At 40.5% G+C, this 8,848-nt stretch overlaps 1 long non-coding RNA gene across 1 annotated transcript; it reads left to right on the top strand.

Moving 5' to 3' along the window:
* Positions 1 to 7,198: 7,198 nt before the first annotated feature.
* Positions 7,199 to 8,458, top strand: LOC105001271. The gene is made up of 2 exons (XR_826846.1): positions 7,199 to 7,239; positions 7,921 to 8,458. It is a non-coding gene; the product is annotated as an uncharacterized LOC105001271 (long non-coding RNA).
* The last annotated feature ends 390 nt before the right edge of the window (positions 8,459 to 8,848 follow it).

Raw genomic sequence — 8,848 nt, 5'->3', positions numbered from 1 at the left:
AGGCTTATTTAACTTATATGCAGATTACATCACGAGAAATGCTGGTCTGGATGAAGCACAAGCTGGAATCGAGATTGTTGGAAGAAATACCAATAACTTCAGATATGCAGATGACATCACCCTTATGGCAGAAAGTGAGGAACTAAACAGTCTCTTGATGAAAGTGAAAGAGGAGGGTAAAAAAGTTGGCTTAAAACTCAACATTCAGAAAACTAAGATCATGGCATCTGGTCCCATCACTTCATGGCAAAAAGATGGGGAAACAGTGGAAACAACAGTAAGAGACTTCATTTTCTTGGTCTCCAAATCACTGCAGATGGTGACTGCAGCCATGAAATTAAAAGACACTTGCTCATCAGAAGAAAAGCTATGACCAACCTAGACAGCATATTAAAAAGCAGAGACATAACTTTGCCAACAAAGGGCCATCTAGTCAAAACTATGTTTTTTCCAGTAGTCATTCATATATGGGTGTGAGAGTTGGACCATAAAGAAAGCTGAGTGCCAGATAATTGATGCTTTTGAACTGTGGTGTTGGAGAAGGCCCTTTAGAGTCCCTTGGACTGAAAGGAGATCCAACCAGTCAATAGTAAAGATAATCAGTCCTGAATATTCATTGGAAGGACTGATGCTGAGGCTGAAGCGCCAATTTGGCCACTTGATGTGAAGAACTGACCCACTGGACAAGATGCTGATGATGGGAAAGATTGAAGGCAGGAGGAAAAGGGGATGACAGAGGATGTGATGTTTGGATGGCATCACCAACTTGATAGACATGAGCTTGGGTAGGTTCTGGGAGCTGGTGACAGACAGGGAAACCTAGGGTACTGCAGTTTCATGGGGTTGCAAAGAATCATGACTGAGTGACTGGACTGAACTGAACTGATAGCCAAGGTACTCAAGTACATTTTGGACTCTGTGGGAGAGGGAGAGGGTGGGATGATTTTGGAGAATGGCATTGAAACACATATAATATCATATATGAAACAAATCACCAGTCCAGGTTTGATGCAGGATACAGGATGCTTGGGGCTTGTGCACTCAGATGACCCAGAGGGATGGTACGGGGAGGGAGGTGGGAGGGGGCTTCAGCATGGGATACATGTGTACACCCGTGGCAGATTCATGTTGATGTATGGAAAAAACCAATACAGTATTTTAAAGTAATTAGCCTTCAATTAAAATAAATAAATTTAAATTTAAAAAATATATTTGTGGAAATTATATTATTTTATTCATATTTGACTAATAGTTTGGTTACATATAACATTTTACATTCAAAAAATATTTTCCTTTGAAATTTTAGAGGCACTGCTCTTTACTCGTCAAGCATTAATATTTACTGATGATTTCTTTTCTACTTCACGGCTTACTTAACCTCTGTTCTACTCATTCCGCAGTCAGCTTTTCTCCTAGATAACCACTGTTACTAGTTTCTAAGTAACATCTAGCAAACTTTCAGGTAGATATTACATGATTTTCAGAGAGATTCAGAGATTCAGTTTGCTACAAATGCTTCCATTTGTAAAATGGAAAATATCCATTATATGAAAATATATCCATTATTTCAAACAAATGAGGACCATTTGTCCTTGAGTCACTTTCTCTTTTATCAAGAACTAATTATCCCTCTTTCTAAGTCAGCAACCTCATTAAGCACCTTTTTCTTAAGAAAGCCAAATGTTCCTTCAACTTACCAAACATGAGAGACAACCCATAGAATTTATTGGTAAAAATATCTTGAAATCCATTAGTAATACATGGAGAAAGAAAAGCAGGTATAAAATTATGTTTGCAGAACTGTTCTATGTCATGTATTCCATAGATAATTCTCTTACTCCAGCAGGTACCACCTAGTTCCTAAGACTTCATCATGAAAAGAATGTTGTGAAAGCGCCTAATCCATCCCAAGACATTGCTGTTCCTTCCAGGATTCCTGAAGGGCGTCTGTTTCCTAATGGTGATCCTGGTTACTGCATTGTGCAATCTCAGAGGACTGGGCAGGAACAGCGGTCCTCATCTTGGTTCTCTGAGAGACTGAGAAAGAGATCAGGAGCAGGACTCCATCTAAAGAAGTTCCTACCTCTTCAAACACCCAGGTTATGCCAATGATCTTTTTCTCAACTACATCAGCCCAGTCAAGATAGAAACACAGCAGATGCTTCATGGTCTTTTTTCAGGAAAGAGCACAATGCTTGAAATCTTCCCTCAGGCAGTGGAGAAGGAAGACCTCTGTTACCAGTAAAAAGATGTGGATTCTTCAAGTGACTTCCGACCTACTCCTTCTAACTAGCAGTGATAACAGCTAGAAGAAAGAGAGGAGCAGGCAGGGGTCATAGCAAGGGAGACCTTAGTCTACACACTGCTATTCTTTATAAGATTTGGAGCATCTTTGACATTATTGATCAGTTATTTTGAGTAGTTATTCATAATTATTAGTTTTTCTACCTTTTAGAGCTCACACATATAATTTTTCAATTTATTTTTAATTGGAAGATAATTGCTTTACTATGTTCTGTTGGTTTCTACCATGCAACAATGTGGACCTTGAACCTCACTTCCACCCCGCTGACCCCATCCCACCCCTCTAGGTTGTCACAGAGAACCAGGCTGAACTCCCTGAGCTACAAAACAATTTTCCACCAGTCATCTATTCTACACATGGCAATGCTTGTATTTCAATGCTACTGTCTCAATAAGTTCCACCCTCTCCTTCCCTCATGTGCTCACAAGTTCGTTTTCTACATCAGCATTTCTATTCCTGCACTTGAAAGAGGTTCATCAGGGCTATTTCTCTAGATTCCATACGTATGTGTTAATATACAATATTTGTTTTTCTCTTCCTGAATTACCTCACTGTGTGTAAAAGGCTCTAGATTTGTCCACCTCAGTTCAACTGACTCGGATTTGTTCCTTTTTATTGGCTGAGTAATATTTCATTGTATACATGTGCCACAACATCTTTATCCACTCATCTGTTGATTGACATCTAGGTTGCTTCCATGTCTTGGCTATTGTAAATAGTGCTGCATTGAACACTAGGGTATACATGACCTTTTGAATCACGGTTTTCTCAGGGCATATGCTGGGCCACTTGTTAGTTTTACTCCTAGTTTTTTAATGAATCTCCAGATTGTTCTCCATCGGAGAAGGCAATGGCACCCAACTCCAGTACTCTTGCCTGGAAAATCCCATGGATGGAGGAGCCTGGTAGGTTGCAATCCATGGGGTCGCTAAGTCGGACATGACTGAGCGAATTCACTTTCGCCTTTCACTTTCATGCATTGAGGAAGGACATGGCAACCCACTCCAGTGTTCTTGCCTGGAAAATCCCAGGGACGGGGGAGCCTGGTGGGCTAACCTCTATGTGGTCGCACAGAGTCAGACATGACTGAAGTGACTTAGCAGCTTAGCAAATATTGTTCTCCATAGTGGCTGTATCAATTTACTTTTTTAAAAAAGTTTTATTGTGTTAGGAACACTAAACATGAGGTGTATTCTCTTAACATATTTTAAGTGTATAATGCAGTGTTGTTATACACAGGCTTGATGGTGTGAGCAGATCTCTAGAACTGACATACCTTTCAAGATTGTAATTTTATACCGTCAACTAAAAAATACAGTCACAACCTGAAAGGAGACTTTTGTTTTATTTGTTTGGAAAGTTTAGGACTCCAAGCCCAGGAGACAGCATCTCAGTAGCTCTGAGAAAAGTGTTCCCCTTGGAACATGGGAGTGGGAGTCAGGCTGCATACAAATTTACAGCAAAGGGAGCAGGCAGTCTGAACATCAAAGATCAGATATCAAATTAAGGAATTTAGCATGGTCTGTATGGGAAGATTCAAGCCTCTGGGCTCACTGAATTCATTGCTTTCATATGTACCTCAGCTATGTGGGCCAAATCCTGTTTCCTTGTTCACCTTAAGCAGTGGCAGCTGTGGCAGATGGCTGCTCCTTGTGTTCCCCCAGCTCCTCAGCAATCACCATGGCAGGTGGCGGCATCTGCTGGATTGAGCTTTGGGAGCCCGCATTCACATTTGGAGGCCAGAAATCACTGATGGCTGTGACATTTCTTGTTTATTGATTTGGCAGTAGAGCTTTACATTTCACAATACCTATTGATTAGCAACACCCTGTTTTAGTCCATGCCCTTGCTCCTTCAGTTCCTGGCAACTACTATTCTATTCTTTATTCCATGAGCTTGACTCTTTTCGATACCTCATATAAGGGAATTCATGTGGTACTTGTCCATCTGTTTCTGGCTTATTTCTCTTGGCATAATGTCTTCCAGGTGAGTTCATGTTGTCTCATAGGACAGGATTTTCTTCTTTTTAAGAAGGGATAATAATCCTTTGTATGTATATACTACAGTTTACTTATCCACTCATCTGTTGATGGACATTTAGGTTGTTACCACACTTTGGCTACTGTGAGTACTGCTGCAGTGAACTTGGGAGTGCTAATATGTCTTTGAGACTTTGATTTAAATTATTTTGGGTCAATGATTTAGATGTAGAATGGGTGAAACCTATGGTAGTTCTGTTTTTTCTGTTTTTAACTTTTTGAGTGACCTTCATATTCTTCATAATGGTCACACCATTGTGCCCTCCACTGCCAGGTACAAGGGTTCTTCTTTTCTCCATAATCTCACCAACATTTGTTATTTTGCTTTTTTGATTATAGTCATTCTTCAGGAGTGAAGTGATACATCATTGTGGTTTTAATTTGCATTTCCCTGGTTATTAGTAGTGATATTAAAATCCTTTTCATGTCCCTGTGGTATATATATATATATATATATATATGTCTTCTTTAAAGAAAGCTCTATTCAAGTCCTTTACCTATTTAAAATTAAGGTTGTTAAATTGTCTTCAATTATGCTGTAGGAGCTTCTTACATACTTTGGAAATTAACCCCTTATCATATATATGGGGTTCATATTTCCTTAAGCCTTATAACCAGGAAGAGTTAATTTTGAATTTATGCTGGATCAGCTTCTGGATTTTAACCCTCATCTTGCCACTTTTGTTATTGTAAGCATACATAATGGACTGTCTTTGGGAGATAACCTGAACTGCCCACCTGTGAATGACTGTAAGGAAGTGAATCTAACACATTCTCCCACCTGAGGCTTGCCATACTAGGGGAAATTTGCAAGATTGAGTAGTCTTTTACTTTGTTTCCTTACCTGCACCCCATTTCTGACCCATAAAAGAACCTGGCAAGCAGGCCCCAGCAAGATGATTTTTCAGGCACTAGCTTGTCATTGTCTCAGCCCGTGGGTTCCCTAATAAAGTCCCTTTCTAGTCTAGATGGTGCCTATAGATGTCTGCATACCCAGGAATTCCCTCATAGCTCAGTCGTTAAAGAATCGATGCTGGATGCTTGGGGCTGGTGCACTGGACGGCCCAGAGGGTTGGTATGGGGAGGGAGGAGGGAGGAGGGTTCGGGATGGGGAACACATGTATACCTGAGGCAGATTCATTTTGATATTTGGCAAAACTAATACAATTATGTAAAGATTAAAAATAAAATAAAATTAGAAAAAATAAAAAATAAATAAAAAAGAAAATTACTTAAATTTGTACAGCAGATAAGACATAACTCCACTTTTTTTGCTATATGTACTAGAGAGCACTGGTAGATATACTTACATTTAAAAAATATTCTTTTTATAATTAGGAGTAAACTCAATTTTGTTAATAAAATGAATGAAATTACATCCAGAAAAAAAAAAAAGAATCTGCCTGCAATGCAGGAGACTTGGGTTTGATTCCTGGGTGAAACATGAAATTTTTCATTTCGTTTTCTCCTTTTCCTAGTCTAGACACCTCATCTCAGATTCACGACAGCAAGCAGAGCAAGCATGGGCTTGGTACAGACTATGTCATGTGTCTTAGATTAGACATTTTGTTGTTTTCATAGCAAAAAATAGAGGCAAGTATAGCTTTTGTCTTTAATTTACAGCAGTGTTAGTAAGCTGATCTTCAGAGTGGTTGGGAAACATTTAATGTCACAAAGTACCAGTGACTATAGATGTCTGCATACCCAGGGCACTCAAGGTCCCCCATGGAAGGCTTATTGCTTAGTATTAGCTGAAGGGTTGCTGCATTTCAGCAAACTGTACTAATAAATTCCTAACGGGTTCTATGTCACCCTTAGTTTATTTGTTTAGAGGAAAATATCCATGGATTGAATGGTGGGGTCAATGACTCATGGAGCTTCATTCCATGAGTAAACTAAGAATGTCAGAAAGCACACTAAATGTCATTTCAAAAAAAAAAAAAAATGGCAGGATAGAGTCAATTGAATTAACTGTTGTAGGGTAAAGTGGCAAAGGATATTTGGGGAGTATTAGTGGAAAAGCTTCTTAATGGATACAGCCTAGACATTGAGTCAATTTTGAAAATAATGAGAAGAGAGGAATTTGGGTTTCTAGTAGACTACAAGTTGCTCATGGTCATGTGGCTGCAGAGACCAGATCAGTGTATACATCTGCAGAAGTAGAGCTTCAGTAAAGCATCTCAACTTGTGACCTTATGGCCCAGAAAACTGAAGGATCAAGTTTTCCTGTCGGGTCCATGAATGGAGCCATGTGAAAACACACCTGGCATGAGACCGCCAACACCAGAAACTAGAAAGTTAGGAAAACAAGATTCAACTTTGTGGTCCCAAGTCATTTAATTGTCAAGAAAAGGCTAGAGACCAGTGGGGCATGGTGTAAGGAAGGTGAGTTTAAAAAAACTGTGCGTAGGGGTTAAGATATGTGAGGTTAGTAAATCCTAGTCTTGACCATCAAGGGAAACAAAGCTGGGTGCTCACAGGTGAAATGGAATAGGGAGGAAGTTTTACATAGCAGTTTCTTGGGGGCTGGGGAGTGAAAGAATCACCAAGTCTGACAATGGAGGAGCAACACTATTGTCAAAGAATTCCTCATATTTCCTAACCGGTGCATAACAATGGCACAGGGAGTACGTGACCAGGTCTCCAGTGAATCACTCTGCACTTCCTTAGTGAAGGATAAAGAAATCCATGGACAAGGGAAATTTGTGATATCAGCATTAGTGTGGCAATTTATTTTTGAGATTGCAAGCACGTGGTATTTGGGGTGGGAAACAAGTGCATCATGCCAGTCCTGGGATGTTCCCTTTGGGTGGAGCTGCCTGGTCCTTATAAAAGGAGTCTCCATCACAGTGCTGTCATTGTCGTGACGGTCATAGGTCTTCTTTGGAGCCTCTGGTGAGCACAACTCTTAGAGATCTTGATGGAACTTGGGTGGGAGGGTTTAATTTGGGGGTAGAAGTGGCTTTAACTGAAGCAATTAGTGCTCTTAATGGGAAAAAGAAGACAATGAGTGTTTAGGGGTAAATTTTTGATATTTGGTCACATATGCGATCTTAAATGTGAAGAGAAAATGGAGTCAGAGGCACAGTCTTAACCTGAGAGAGAGTAAGGGGGATGAGATACTGTGCTACAGCACAGCACACATTAGTTCCAGATGCACCCTTCTCAGCATTCAGTCCCATTGAATGCCTAGTTTGGGCCTTTGCATTTCTCCTCAGAAGCCCACAGTCAGGTCAGCTTGTCCAGCAACCAAGACCTGATGGGAGAAATAAGTAGAGATTTGTTTGGGGATTGCTACAAGCTTATTATCCAGATTCTTCTTCTGAGTTTGTTTATATTCATATAACACCTGTGTAGGTAATTCTGTTTTAGAATGTGGTAGAAGGAGAGACTAACCAGAAAAGACTGATAATCTGAGGGCAAGAGATACTAAAAAAGAATGGTGAAGAAGCTACAAAAACCATAAAGACTGTTTTAAGAATCAAGAAGAGTCCTTAGTGACAGGAGGGTTGTTGGCACAGCTAAATGTTCTACCAATCGGACTCTCTGCTATGAAGAAAGTTGTCTGTATTTCAGATTCCTTGAGACCCAGGAAGCATGTCTAACCATCCGCATCCGCATCCGCATCCGCATCAACATCAGCATCAGCATCACCATCAGTGCAAGGAGCCCTGCCATCCACCTCCAAAAGTGTGCCCACCCAAGTGCCATGAGCCTTGCCCACCTCATCCATGCCCATCTCCACCGAGCCAGAAGAAATGCCCTCCTGGGCCACCATGCCCACCATGGGAGCAGAAGTGTCCACCCAAGTGGAAGTAACAGCATCAGATTTCATCTGGACCAAGAAACAAGATCCAGGCTCTTCCATTGTCCTCCCTTTGACCATGGTGACGGATTCCATTTTCCTTAATCTCCCTCCTCAACCAACAGCTGACAGAGGAAAGGCTTGCTTCCTGAAGCTGACACCACGTTGTTGGAAGAAGAGTAGCAGAATCATTGCTTGATCTCTCTTTGCCATGTGCCTGTCTGTAATCTGTGTTGTGATATCTAACCCATGAACAATTAGTGTGTCTATTCTTTTGCTTCTCCAATAAAGCATATTCATTGCCCATTATGTATTTCTTTCTTTTTTTTTAACTTTAATTTTATTTTATTTTTAAACTTTACATAATTGTATTAGTTTCGCCAAATATCAAAATGAATCCACCACAGGTATACATGTGTTCCCCATCCTGAACCCTCCTCCCTCCTCCCTCCCCATACCATCCCTCTGGGTCGTCCCAGTGTTCTAGCCCCAAGCATCCAGTATCGTGCTTCGAACCTGGACTGGCATCTCGTTTCATGTATGATTTTCACATGTTTCAATGCCATTCTCCCAAATCTTCCCACCCTCTCCCTCTCCCAGAGTCCATAAGACTGTTCTATACATCAGTGTCTCTTTTGCTGTCTCGTACATAGGGTTAATGTTACCCTCTTTTTAAATTCCATATATATGCGTTAGTAT

This window comes from Bison bison, unplaced genomic scaffold (genome assembly GCF_000754665.1).
Source record: "Bison bison bison isolate TAMUID 2011002044 unplaced genomic scaffold, Bison_UMD1.0 scf7180017864381, whole genome shotgun sequence".
Classification (NCBI taxonomy): domain Eukaryota; kingdom Metazoa; phylum Chordata; class Mammalia; order Artiodactyla; family Bovidae; genus Bison; species Bison bison.
Note: the sequence above shows the minus strand (reverse complement) of the source record. Positions and strands in the feature narration are given on the sequence as shown.